This window comes from Oryctolagus cuniculus, chromosome 1 (genome assembly GCF_051225735.1).
Source record: "Oryctolagus cuniculus isolate XC-2025 breed Fujian yellow rabbit chromosome 1, ASM5122573v1, whole genome shotgun sequence".
Classification (NCBI taxonomy): domain Eukaryota; kingdom Metazoa; phylum Chordata; class Mammalia; order Lagomorpha; family Leporidae; genus Oryctolagus; species Oryctolagus cuniculus.
The window spans coordinates 121,618,565-121,632,635 of NC_142867.1; positions in this window are offsets into that span (position 1 = coordinate 121,618,565).

Here is a 14,071-nt window from a genome sequence, read left to right on the forward strand (position 1 = left end):
TAGGCTAATCCTCCACCTAGAGGCGCAGGCACACCGGGTTCTAGTCCCAGTCGGGGAGCCGGATTCTGTCACAGTTGCCCCTCTTCCAGGCCAGCTCTCTGCTATGGCCTGGGAGTGCAGTGGAGGATGGCCCAAGTGCTTGGGCCCTGCACCCCATTGGAGACCAGGAGAAGTACCTGGCTCCTGGCTTCGGATCAGCGTGGTGCGCCGGCCATGGCAGCCATTGGAGGGTGAACCAACGACAAAAGGAAGACCTTTCTCTCTCTCTCTCTCTCTCTCTCTCTCTCACTGTCCACTCTGCCTGTAAAAAAAAAAAAAAGACTTGGGAGTTAGGTCTGCTTAATTACATTCTTGAGACTGGACACATGCTGTCACTCTTTTTTTTTTTTTTTAGTTTGCATTTCTTTTTTTTTTAACTTTTATTTAATGAATATAAATTTCCAAAGTACGATTTATGGATTACAATGGCTTCCCCCCCATACCGTCCCTCCCACCCACTACCCTCCCCTTTCACTCTTTTGGCTACACCTGTCTTGTACACCCTCTGCTTCTCCTGCTGTTCTGGTTGTTGTGGTGGGAGTTAATTATCCTCTCAGTTTTTTGTATGTCTAGTTTTCTATGAATGTAACTAATTAACATTTTACCAAGAACTCCAATCTCTGCCATAGGCCTATCAATACTATTTCCCATAGACCCAGATGTATCTTTATTTTTTCCATCTCTTTGTGCATCTACTCCAATCTGTACTGTTTTCCCTGACCTAGCCATAATCCTGTGATTCTTTTAGAGGCTCACCTGCATCAGAAGTTCTGTTGTCAGGATATAATATCCTCCTCTTGATCTCTTTTTTCCCTTTAACACTGTTCAAAAAAGCTATTCTCACATCATCTTGGGACACAATGGGAATACGTTAGCTTTTCAGACTCAATATATCTGAAATACTCTACCACAATATCTGACAGTCTGGGTATAAAAATCTGATGTTGGAAGTCTTTTTGTCAAAATTTTGAGCCTAAAACACTCTTGCCTCCTTAATCCCAACCTTATATTCTAGAAACTTGGGGATGAACTGATCTCCAGGACTTTGGGAGGTAATGATCTAGAGTGGTCAAGAATTAAACCATGTGGATTAAAGTCCCCACTTTTTTCACAAACTTGGAATTTGCCAGGTAACATAAACTTTCTGTGTTTCTCCACTCCCTCTCTGTAAACAGAGGCTATAAAATTCTATTCAGAAGAAGCCTGTGTCTTGAATATTTTTATTATTTGATGATTTTAATTTAGATGAGAGAGGAAGTGTTGTGGGTACAATCCACCTATGTGATACTTAACAGCTAATTAAGTACCACACTGGTACTAATCATTTTCCAACCTATGATACAAAAGATACTTTAAAAGTTGATGGAAAATGCAACTGAAATATAAATTCAGGAGCAGGCATTTGTCCTAGCGATTAGGATGCCAGTTAAGATGGCCATGTCCCACAACAAATTGTCTAGGTTGGATTCTCTGGCTCCTGACCCAGCTTCTGCCAAGGCAGACCCTGGGAGGCAGTGGTGGTGATGGAGGTAGCCAGGTCCCTGCTACCCACATGACCTTAACTGGGTTCCTGGCTCCTCATGTTGGTCAGCATTTAGGGAGTAAACCAGCAAAAGGAATGAGTCAGTCTCTCTCTCTCTCTCTCTCTTTCTCTTTCTCTCTTTCTCTCCCTGCTTCTTAAATTAAAAAAATAGATAGACTTAGTTTGTTGCAAAATCATTTTAAGTCCATACACTTTGTTTATATTACCCATTTTGAAGACATCTTCTATAATGGAGATTGGCAGTAGAACATGTAATACTATGCATAAAGTTACATACATTTCTAGAGAAGTGATAACACATAGAATATTGACATTGTGACCTTTAAATTACAATTTTATTTCTAATACTGAAGTACGTGGTCCACAAGAGTCTTCTTCTCTGCTCACATCTTCCCAGCCATAAATTCTTCAGTCACACAAAGTTCAAAGAAGATTAAGGTGGAACAAATCAAAGCCAAGGAGGGGAAACTCATGGGAAAAGGGTGGTGTAGGGAGACACATATTCTGCCTGATATGCAGGGAAGAAACACCCTTTTCATGAGAAAATAATAATAAATATGTTGTACATAAGCAAACAATTAAATAAATAAAATTGCAATTAATTTCATGTATTTATTTGAGAGGCAAGGAGATAGACAGAAAGGGTTCCTATTCACTGGTTCATTCCCCAAATATCCTCAACAGGTCCAACATCTGGAGCTGGGAAGTCAACCTAGGTATCTCATGTGAGTGGCAGAGACCCACCTACTTAAGCCATCATAGCTGCCTCCAAGGGTCTGCACTAGTGGGAGGCTGGAGTCAGGAGCCAGAGGCAAGAATAGAACTCAGGTACTTTGATATGGGACAACCATACTAACTACTGGACCAAACACTCATCCCCATGTTTGTTGTTGTTGTTTGCTTGTTTCTGTCTTGTCTGATGATAGATCTTAGGGTTCCTTAAAATGCCTAAGTGTACTGCCAACCAACAGATTTCCCATGTGGATTTTATGCTGATTTGACTACAGACCTCCATAAGTTTAGATTTTACATGATTAATTTCTGAAATAATTTTTTAAAAAGTCTTTAGGAAATTCAGCATGTATATTTTTATTCCCAAACAGTTCCCACCTGATCTGGCTGCATAGCCACCATTTACATTTTGGAAATCTTACACACATAGGGGAAGACCCATTGAACGGCAATATGAACTGATCAATCAATCAGTAAGAATAATATGTAAGGAAAAGCAAGGATGTAAGTCTCACTAGTTCAGGTTCACCAAGAGCAGATTCCAGACCGACATTAAATCTGTGAAATGTTTATTGGCGGAGGAAGCAGGGGAGGGAGGGTGGGCTTCAGACTCTGGGGCAGCTGTCATACCTGTGAATAGTCCCACCTCTCCCGGAGTGAGTCTACCTAGCACCAGGTGTGTTCAACTGCTGAGCGAGAGCCCCAGGTGGCCACACGATAGGAGGTCCAGATGCAGTGGTCAGCCTGTCATGCTCCCTGCAGAAGAGATCTCTGGGTCAATCACACAAGCAGGCATTCAAACAACTGTACCGCACCAATATTACACACATATTAAGTTGGCAATGTTGTAGTTTGCTGTTATCTAAGCAGGATGATTTCAGCTTTTCAGTGAATTTCTTATAGTTCTTTGTGATATTTAGTGCCAAGAATGTGCTTCACACCTGCAGATGAGAGGCTGAGTTTTGGAAACACCCCGATTTAGGGATAGAAAATGTGGGCTGTTTGTTCCAGGTCTTCGGGTAACTTCACCTCTTCTCGGTTTCTCTGTCTGCAAATTGATGCAGCTATTTCATTAGAGCCTTCTCACAGCTAAAATAATTTGTGTGAAAACTCTAGGTAAGTGCTATGAAAATTACTGTTAGCAGGGACTGAGCCTGAAGCGGTATTTTCTGTAATGTAAGTTCCTATGACACTGGAGGCTCTTACTTCATTTAACGCATGGTTATCTCTTAGAAGAGAAATAAATAACAGCCTGGTTAATAACATTTCCATTAGAAATTCCATGTTGGGAACATTAAACAAGTCTTCTAGTCTGAGAAGAAACTTATCATTACTCCAAAGCTAGCTCATGCTTTGCCTGTGTTTTCTGTGCCGTGAGAGCTACAGCAGAAGCCTATTGAAGACTGACATGACACATCCTTGGCTCTGTATGTCTCATTCTTGTGTTGTTGCAGCTGTGTGTTTGTCATGATTTCTTTGACTAAGGATACTAATGACATTAAATGACCTTTACCAATGACATACTGTGTACCAGCTAGTATGTTAACAAGGATTTTAACTCCACATGTTGTCTTCAATACCCACAGCATATACTTCTTGAAACATTATCAATGTTATAGTCACTATTACCACTTGTGTATTTATTTGAAAGGTAGTGAGAAAGAGACAAACAAGCAAGAAGGAACTTCCATCCACTGGTGCACTCCCCAAATTCCTACAAATTCCCCAAATTCAGCCAGGGCTGAGCCAGGAGCTCAGAATTCAATCTGCCTCTCACACATGGAAAGGAGGGACCCAAGTATGTGAGCCATCACCTTCTGCCTCCCAAGGTGCACATTAGCAGAAACCTGGGATTGGGAGTGGAGCCGACTCAAATGGAACCTCTCTGATATGGGGTGTGGGCATATCAAACAATATCATGACCTCTACTTTCTTTTATTTGAAAAGCAAAAGTAAAAATGAACAGAATTCCTTTGGAATGAGGTGTGTTATAAAATAAACAAAGAAAGCTATTCTAGTTTCATGAATCTGGGGAACTGTAAAGCTAGATAGGCAACATGTTTTATGCCAAACCTCCCCTGTTTCAGTCCTTGTCACTATACAGACCTTGGTGCTGTGCAAGATAATATCACAGTGATGTGATCATAAACAGACAGAAAGATCAGACAATTGAAAATTCAGTGTGAGTTGGATAAGATGGCTAATAGGTAGTGCTTGCTGAAGAAACAAAGAAATGGGCAAATCATTCTTGTTTAATTTTTTCTGACTTTGATTGATAAATTTAATATATTACATGCTAAAATATGACAGGAAATGTCAACCCTCAATATGATTAAGCGAATGCCTCCAAATTTAGACATACTTTGTCGATTCACTTAATAACTGATTTTTATACATTGCTTTGACTATGTCCCAATTTATTTAAAACTGAGACATAATAATTAATAAGGCAATTATCAGTATTATAACACACATGTGTATATATATATGTGTGTGTGTAAATATGTATATATAGTAGTTTCCACTGTTCCTGACCCAAATAAGCATATAATAATTATAAGCTTTATTACTTAAAGATGCTACTTGTTGGCTGTTGGCTATAATGGTAGTTTTGTGGAAATTTTCTTCAATTTGTTCAGATTCTCAATGCTTCTAAAAAGTTGTAGAATCTCTAACAAGGTGGAACTCTTCATCAGTCTTTTTAAATACAAGAAGAACTCATCTCTATGGCTTTAGAAACACAACCATCTAGTACAGAATCAGAAATCTATGTAGCAATAGCAGTTAGCTCTGCCACAGGCATTCTAATAACCAACACTATGTACTCTATTCCTCCTCAAACCCGATTCCAGTGTCGGGAATAGAAAATCAGCTTCTCCATGAATCCCACTTTGCAATTTACTGCAAGTCAGAAAGCCAAAGCCAAATTTACAATGACATTTTGTTCATGAAAGTAGGTTCCATCAATAAGCAAGAGCTCTTGGGATAAAACACAAATGAAATACCCACGCGTTCTATTATGCAAAACTGATTAAATTACCAGTTAAATAAAGAATGACTGGAGCAGCAATTGTGAAATGCAAAGTACCCTTCTGCTTCTGAGAACTGCAGAACCAGCTTTCACATCCAGTTCTGCACTGAGTAACAGGTGTTTCACCGCCACAGGCGCTCCCTGACCTCACCATCTATTTATAGTGCAGGGAGACATTAAATAGCAAACTAATTAGAGACACATGATTCTCAGTGACACAAAGCAAACAGCACACAAACAAGATCAATCAGCAAGCACCACTGCTCTTCACAAAACTATATATGAGAGGATTTCATAAAGCTCATGGAAAATTAAATTGAAATATGTTTGAGACCTTGCTGTCCTGAACCTGTGCAACAGGTTAAGCTGCCTCCTACAACGCCAGCATCCCATGTGAGTGCCAGTCTGTGTCCTAGCAAATAAGCTTTCAATCTAGCTTTTTGCTAAGGTGCCTGGGAAAGCAGCCGAAGATGTCCCAAGTAGTTGTGCCCTTGACAACCATGTGAAGACCCAGATGAAGCTCCTGACCCCTGGCTTCAGCATGGCCCAGCTCTAATCATTTAGGAAATAAACAAGTGGATGGAAGATTGTCTGTCTCTCTCTCTCTCTGTCTCTGTCTCTGTTTCTCTCTCTCTCTTTCTCCCTCCGTGTTGTGTGTGTTTGTGTGTGTGTCTACCTCTCTAACTGTAACTCTGTTTTTCAAATAAATAAATAAATAAATCTTAAAAATATAATAGATAAGTTTATTTGGTGAAAAGAATCCATCAATACAAGGAAGCTTCAAATAATTCATGGAAAATTCATATTTTCAAAAAACTGTGCACAGATTTTTTTTAACATCGATTATTTATTATTTATTTTAAAGGCAGAGTTACAGAGAGGCAGAAAGGGGAAGAAAGGGAAAAGTCTTCCATCTGCTGGCTCACTCCCCAAATGGTCACAACAGCTGGAGCTGGGCCAATCTGAAGCCAGGAGCTTAGAGCTTCTTCTGGATTTCCCAAGCCGGTGCAGGGGCCCAAGGACTTGAGCCATCTTCTACTGCTTTACCAAGCCACAGCAGAGAGCTGGATTGGAATTGGAGCACCTGAGACTCAAATTGGCACCCACATGGGATGCTGTCACCGCAGGCAGTTGCCAAACCCGCTATGCCACAATGCCTGTCCCAATAAACTTATCATTAAATTCCATTTTGCATGAGAGTTTTGAAGTACCATCATACGTATTGAAAATGACAGTTCACCAAAGTCAGTTTACTGAGATTGTATTGGAGTCTACAGTGTTTCAACTGCATCTGTAATAATATTTTATTTCTGTAAAGTATCACTACTAATACCAATAATAATAATTCTGAAACAAATATAGTAAAATGCTAACATTTGATCAATTATGCTTATTACCTTATTTTCTCTTTTTCTCCATGTGCTAATATATTTCCTAATGGAAATGAGTGTTTGGCACAGTGGTTAAGACCCTGTTTGGGATGCCCACCTCCCATATTGGAGTATCTGGATTCAATCCCAGCTCTTCTTCCAAATCCAGCTTTCTGCTAATATGCACCCAGAGACACAGCAAGAGATGCCAGAACTGAGTTCCTAGCTTCTGGTTTCATCATGACCCAGCTCCTGCTATCGTGGGAATTTGGTAAGTGAACCAGCAAATGGGAGATTCCTTTAGTGTGTGCGCTCTTACTGTCACCCTCACTTCTGCCCAAGCATGCTCTCTTTGTATCTCTCTCTCTCCTTATCTCTCTTCCTCTCTCTCTGTATGAGTGTGTGTGTTTGTCTTTCAGATGAGTAAAAATTTAACAAAATACGTATTTCATGATTTTTTAATGAGAAAAATGGATAAGATAAATACTATTTGGGGCAGCATATTGGAAACTGGGAAACATACATTTGCATTCTAATTCAGTTGCTGAATGAATCATTTCTCTTTTGAGTCTTAATTTCTATATATGCAAATCTATGCCTATTAAAAAACTGGAAAATCGCTTTTAAGTGCTTCACAAGTTACTTAAGAGCTATGACAAGAGCTGATGTGATAAAATTCCGAACACAGTGCCTGACACATCGTAAACTCTCACTACATAGGATTCTTACCTGAAATATAGCTTTGATAATAGTTACTGCTGTGTACATAATAAGTCCTACATGGGGCAAAGAGAATGTGTTGACAGTGGATTTCTAACACACCTTGCGGGAATGAGCTACTAGTGAACACAACAACAGCGACATTCACTGGCCAAGCAAAGTGGGGAAATGGACTAGACTGGATTTACAGTCAGAGTAGTGGGGTTTGAGAAGTGCTAAATGAATAACAGGGCTTATTTGAGTCATGTTTTGGTAAAGGCCAGCTTACATTTCTCAAACACGAATTTGACAAGGTACATGGAGAGTGAACAAACTCCGGTTGAAACAAAAGAATTGAAACACGGTCAGGGAAAGGAGTACAGTCCAGTTTCACTTCCAAAAGTCTCAAAGAATAATAAACGCTGGAGACAGAGAAGGGCTTCCAGGGAAAGCAAAAACCCACCATCTAGAGAGAGGGTGCCACATACTTTCAATTCTGGGATCCTTTAGTGGAGTTCTTGAATAGGAAGAAAATACTGGTGAGGGAATTTGAGCACAAACACCAAAACTCAAAGAGCAAATGAAGAAATTTGCAAAGACAGGATCAAAGGCAAGGAAGAATTAAAGTTGCAACTGCAGCCCAGTGGGAGTGAAGAGGAAGGGAGACCAAGTGTGCAGGGCTTCTGGAGAGCATAGCAGGGTAAGAGTGCAGAAAGAATGACAGAACCCCTTGGAGAGAAGATGGAGAGAGCAAGGAACACAGAGACTGAACAGAATATGACCACGGATCAGAGAAGGGAGCAGGGAGTAACGGAGCAGCAAGCACAACAGTTGGGAAAGTAAGTCAAGGTGGAAGTCCCTGCAGAGGAGCTGCCTAGCATTGGTCAAAGCTACCTGCAGTAGGTTGTTAACATCAGCGGCTGGGGTTTACATCTGCTGATATTGCCAAGTGGGAGAAAGTGGAAAACAATTAGCTTAAAGGATGAAAAGAGGCCTTAGCAATATTTTTGAGAGAAGTTGGAAGGGGATATTGTAAACTGAGAATCGATATATGCCTTTTAAGTTATAGTTGGATATCTGGGCCAGAAGACTTCCATGTTATCTGGTGAGAGTTGCAGAGATGGTAAACAGTGTCGTCTGCATATACAGGAGCAAAGAGAAAATAGAGGGTATCCCCAAGACGAGAAGTCAGAAGTTACCCATTCATAAACATCTGTGTCAGCACATGTTCCTTTTCTGACATAATGCAGATCTCTGCTATGCCACAGAGGGGGCTGAAACATAAAAAGATGTTGTAAAACCAGTACAATTCAATGAGCAAAACTTAAGTGTACGGGGCCAGTGCTGTGGCGTAGCAGGTAAAGCCGCAATCTACAGTGGGCACTGCCCATGTGGGCACTGGTTCGAGTCCTGGCTCCCCTCCTCAGGTTCAGCTCTCTATATAGCCTGGGAAAGCAGGCTATATATATAAAATAAGATGGCCCAAGTCCTTGGGTCCCTGCACCTGCATGGGAGACCCAGGAGAAGCTCTAGACCCCGGGGCTTCAGATTTCAGATGGGTGTAGCTTCGGTCATTGTGGCCATTTGGGGAGCGAACCAATGGATGGAAAACCTCTCTCTCTCTCTCTCTCTCTCTCTCTCTGCCTCTGCCTCTCTGCCTCTGCCTCTCTGTAACTCTGCCTTTCGAATAAAATAAATACATCTTTTAAAAAAAAAACTTAAGTGTAAACAAAAACCTGGTATACAATGAGTAAACCTGTACACAGGCCATTTTTATGTTGTAGCAAACAACATTTTATGTTGTTTTTAAGATTCATTTCATTTATTTGAAAGTCAGAGATTACAGAGAGAGAGAGAGAGAGAGAGAATCTTCCATACCTGGTTCACTCCCCAAATGGCCACAATGGCCAAGGTTAAGCCAGGCTGAAGCCAGGAACCAGTAATGTCATCTGGGTCTCCCACTTGGGTGCAGGAGCCCAAGCACTTGAGACATCTGATTTCCCAGGCACATCAGCAAAGAGCTAGATGAGAAGCAGAGCAGCCAAGTCTGAAATTGGTGCCCGAAAGGAGTGCCGGCAATGCATGTGGTGGTTTCTATTATGGATAATGCTGGCCTCTCAAGCTGTCCTATTAGAATGTGCCAGTTGGCCAGTGCCGTGGCTCACTAGGCTAATCCTCCACCAGCACTCCGGGTTCTAGTCCTTGTTGGGGCTCCGGTTCTGTCCCAGTTGCTCCTCTTCCAGTCCAGCTCTCTGCTGTGGCCCGGGAGTGCAGTGCAGGATGGCCCAAGTGCTTGGGCCCTGCACCTGCTTGGGAGACCAGGAGGAAGCACATGGCTCCTGGCTTCAGATCAGCGCAGTGCCGGCCGTGGCGGCCATTTGGGGAGTGAATCAATGGAAGGAAGACCTTTCTCTCTCTCTCTCTCTCTCTCTCTCTCTCTCTCACTGTCTAATTCTGTCAAAAAAAAAAAAAAAAAAAAAAGAATGTACTTGTCCAATTGTGAAGAAGAAGAAGGCTGGAAGGAAGTCAAAATGCAGGCTGACCACATAGGTCTTCCAAAGATGGTACCACATTTGCAATATTATACAACAAAGTCACAAAAAAGGCAAAATATTCAGCAAACAATGGTGTGAATCAACAAAATGAATGTGGACCATAAACTGCAAAAAGAAATCCCAACTGTACTGGAGATGCAGGTATTAAAATAGACCAACAAATATCCTTCGTTCATGCTTTGGAAAGAACCTAAATATAAAATTATGAAAATAAAAACAACAACAATAAAATAGCAGGACAAAGCCCCTCTTATTGTTCTAACTACTTTCTTTACATTAGTTGATAAAGGAATGACAACAACCCTTCTAAATCAGGTGCTAAAGCAATAAAGAATCTGAGACACAGAGAACTTAGAAAGTAATTTGTACAAGGTCACACAATTAAATAGCGAAACCTGAACACAAAGCCAGGCATTTTGCCTTCACAATCTGTATATACAATGCTGTGATATGTTGCTATCTTCAATTAAAATTGGAGATTTTAAGAATTCTTTCAATTATCTTCTACATGGACATGCTAAATGAAAAACTCTGGATAGATTTTAGCACAGTTGAGAACGATCCAACATGGGAAGTGAGATACACAGCAGACCCATAGAATGGCAGATGTCCTAAACAGCACTCTGGCCTCAGAATCAGCCCTTAAGGCATGCAGATCCAGCTGAAAAGCCCATGAGAGTATTTCAGGCATGGAAAGCCAAGACGCTGTGGCAAAAAAAAAAAAAAAAAAAAAAAAATGACCTAAATGAAAGATCTCCGTGAGTGAGATCACAGTGGAAAGAACAGGTCATCAAAGAAGGAGGTACCTTTCTCTGAAGGGAGGAGAGAACTTCCACTCTGACTACTACCTTGTCTAAATATGATCAGAGTCAGTGAACTCAGGGGGCTTCCATAGCCTTGGCAACTCATGACAAGAGCCTAGGAAGATTACTGACACCATAAACAAGAGTGTCAAATTGTTAAGTCAACAACAGGAGTCACTGTGCACTTACTCCTCATGTAGGATCTCTGTCCTTAATGTGCTGTGCATTGTGATTTAATGCTATAACTAGTACTCAAACAGTATTTTTCACTTTGTGTTTCTATGGGGGTGCAAACTGTTGAAATATTTACTTAATATATGCTAAACTGATCTTCTGTATATAAAGAGAATTGAAAATGAATCTTGACATGAATGGAAGGGGATAGGGAGCAGGAAAGGGGAGGGTTGCAGGTGGGAGGGAAGTTATGGGGGGGGGACCCATTGTAATCCATAGGCTGTACTTTGGAAATTTATATTCATTAAATAAAAGTTAAAAAAGAGATTTTTTTTGACAGGCAGAGTGGACAGTGAGAGAGAGAGAGAGACAGAGAGAAAGGTCTTCCTTTGCCGTTGGTTCACCCTCCAATGGCCGCCGCGGCCGGCGCGCTGTGGCCGGCGCACCGCGCTGATCTGATGGCAGGAGCCAGGAGCCAGGTGCTTTTCCTGGTCTCCCATGGGGTGCAGGGCCCAAGCACTTGGGCCATCCTCCACTGCACTCCCTGGCCACAGCAGAGGGCTGGCCTGGAAGAGGGGCAACCGGGACAGAATCCGGCACCCCGACTGGGACTAGAACCTGGTGTGCCGGCGCCGCTAGGCGGAGGATTAGCCTAATGAGCCGCGGCGCCGGCTAAAAAAAAGATTTTAGCACAGTTTACTTGAGCAAAGAATGGTTCATAAATTAGGCAATGTTCTGAGTAAGAACAGGTCCAGAGAGCTCTGCCCAGTTGAGCTTTTATTGGCCAAACATAGAGGCAATATGGAGAAATCACCTGCTTGGCTCCACATTAGACATCTGCCTTATGGTGTGATGAGTTGGGTACTTGAGACTGGTTGAAACCTGATTGCTGCTTGCGATTGGCTGAAACTCAGCTGTTAATTATACTCCTAAGTTTGGTTTATTTAATGAATTAGTTTACAGTTTGTTATGTAGGAATTCCAAGTACAGACAACTTCAGGCTATTGGTCTCCTGCTGATTTAATTTAATACATAGAACTTCAGAGTTTATAAAACATTTACCATGGCCCCACTATTCCTCTTTTTTGTTGCTTTGTTTTTTTCAAGCTAATGTGATATTAATACCAAGAGAACAGAGTCCTTTTATAGTCGTGACAAAGGCAGTACAGAAAAAAAGTGCATTCTGTCCACAGATGAGCTGACTGACACTGTAGGTGTATTAGAAGTCCTGGCTAGAGTCCACAGTTACTGACAGGCATTTTTGATCCAAATATTTCTGTTTGACTCAAAGTTGTGTTACCTTTTAACAGCCTAAGAGTTGATTCAACTAGAAAACAAGGGACGACTAATCAACCGGTTCCTGGTATCAGTTTTCTTAATGTATAGAAATATTTTCCACCAAAGCATGGGATTAATGCTATATTTCTGTAGAATTGTAAGATGCACTTAGAGGAGTTCCTATGGGTTCATGCAGTTGGCATGTGTGTATGTGTGTGTGTGTTTGTGTGTGTGTATGCAGGAGTTGTGATACTAATCATGACAAATAAAAGGAAGCAAAGAATATTTCCCCAAGAAAAGTATGGGAGGATTCCTGGTCTGAATGTCTGAATGACCCATGATGAATATTTTTGACCTAGTTAAACATAAGGGTGTTTTTATGAGCTGTGTGTGTGTGTGTGTGTGTGTAAGAGAGAGAGAGCGTGCAAGCGAGCTAGCACTGTGGGGCAGGTGATGGTGCGGAACACAAACCAGGGAAACATTATTTACAAAGATAGTTATAGGATCTTACAACTTGGAAATGGGAAGAAGAAAAATGGATATTATATTTCTTTATCTACTCAGTCCTCCATGGGCATCGAGGATGTTTCCATACCCGAGTGATTGTGAACAATGCTGCAGCAACATGGGGATGCACATATCTTTTCAAGAAGCTTCATTCCCTTGGGCGAAACAACAAAGAAAAAGAGAATCACATTTTTGAGAATGACACGGATGTGGAAAAGAGCACAGAAAAGAACTGACGTATGGATGACATCCTTTTCAGTACAGAAGATTGAAATTCACTCTCAAACTCCACCACCCCCAAAGCGATAGATATTTGAGAGTTCTGAATTGGTAAGAAATTCCCATCTTCTCTTTAAAAGGCTGTGGGAGGGGTAAGGTAAGAGTTATAAATAAGTTAAACGTATTTTAAAATAAAAATTTAAATGGCTGTCAAATGAGATGATTTATGTGAAAATATGCTAACAAGATAAAGTGCTGATGAGGTGTTAGGTCTTGTCACAGCTATTGCTACTATCATTATCACCATTAGTATTTCCTGGGATGCCCCTCCTTGTATGCTACCTCAATAAAGTTCCCAGCCATGGGCTATGCTTCATTTTGTATGGAGCGGCCTGAACCCCACCCCACCCCTGTCAATGGATCTCATCTACGGATGGCAACTGTACCTCTTATTGTGAGAGAGATTCAGATGATTATTTCCAACTTTCATCCTACATGGAGTATGAGAAAATGGTAATAAATTACAACCAGAGAGGTGTAGGCTTGGTAAGGAGCAAAGAATAATTTTTATGTGTGAAATAGGTTACTGAGGAAAACTGAGCTGTTCTTCTTCTCAGAGTTGGTAGGAAATAACTCCCTGCTTGTTTCCAGCTCATCAGAAGAGGGCCCTTGGATGTAGGACAGGGGCCACTGGCGGAGGTGCTTTCTAGGGATTTGTCCGAATCCTCAGGCTGTGTTAGGTGAGTTGTCATCCATTGATCCAGGTGATCCAGGTGTGCTGTTAATCTAGATGTCCATGCCCACGTGCTTCAGTTCCACGTATCCTCAGGTGGCTTAGACAGCTAATGCGATTTTTAAAGACCTTCCATTCTGGAAATTGTTAAAAACATTGGAAGAGAAACCAGAGAAATATCAACTGTTGTAAATAATAAGGACGTCAGTATTACATGTTTATGTTTCTAACTGTTGTTTCATCTTTTCCTCACTCAAATCCTTCTTAGCCCAGACTGAAGCAAATTAGCTTGCTTTATGCACTCAGAATACAGGATTTGCTGTTTCCTTCCTCATACAACTTCCTACTCAAATCCCCTATCTTCCCAAAGGCTGTGAAGGTGTTCTCT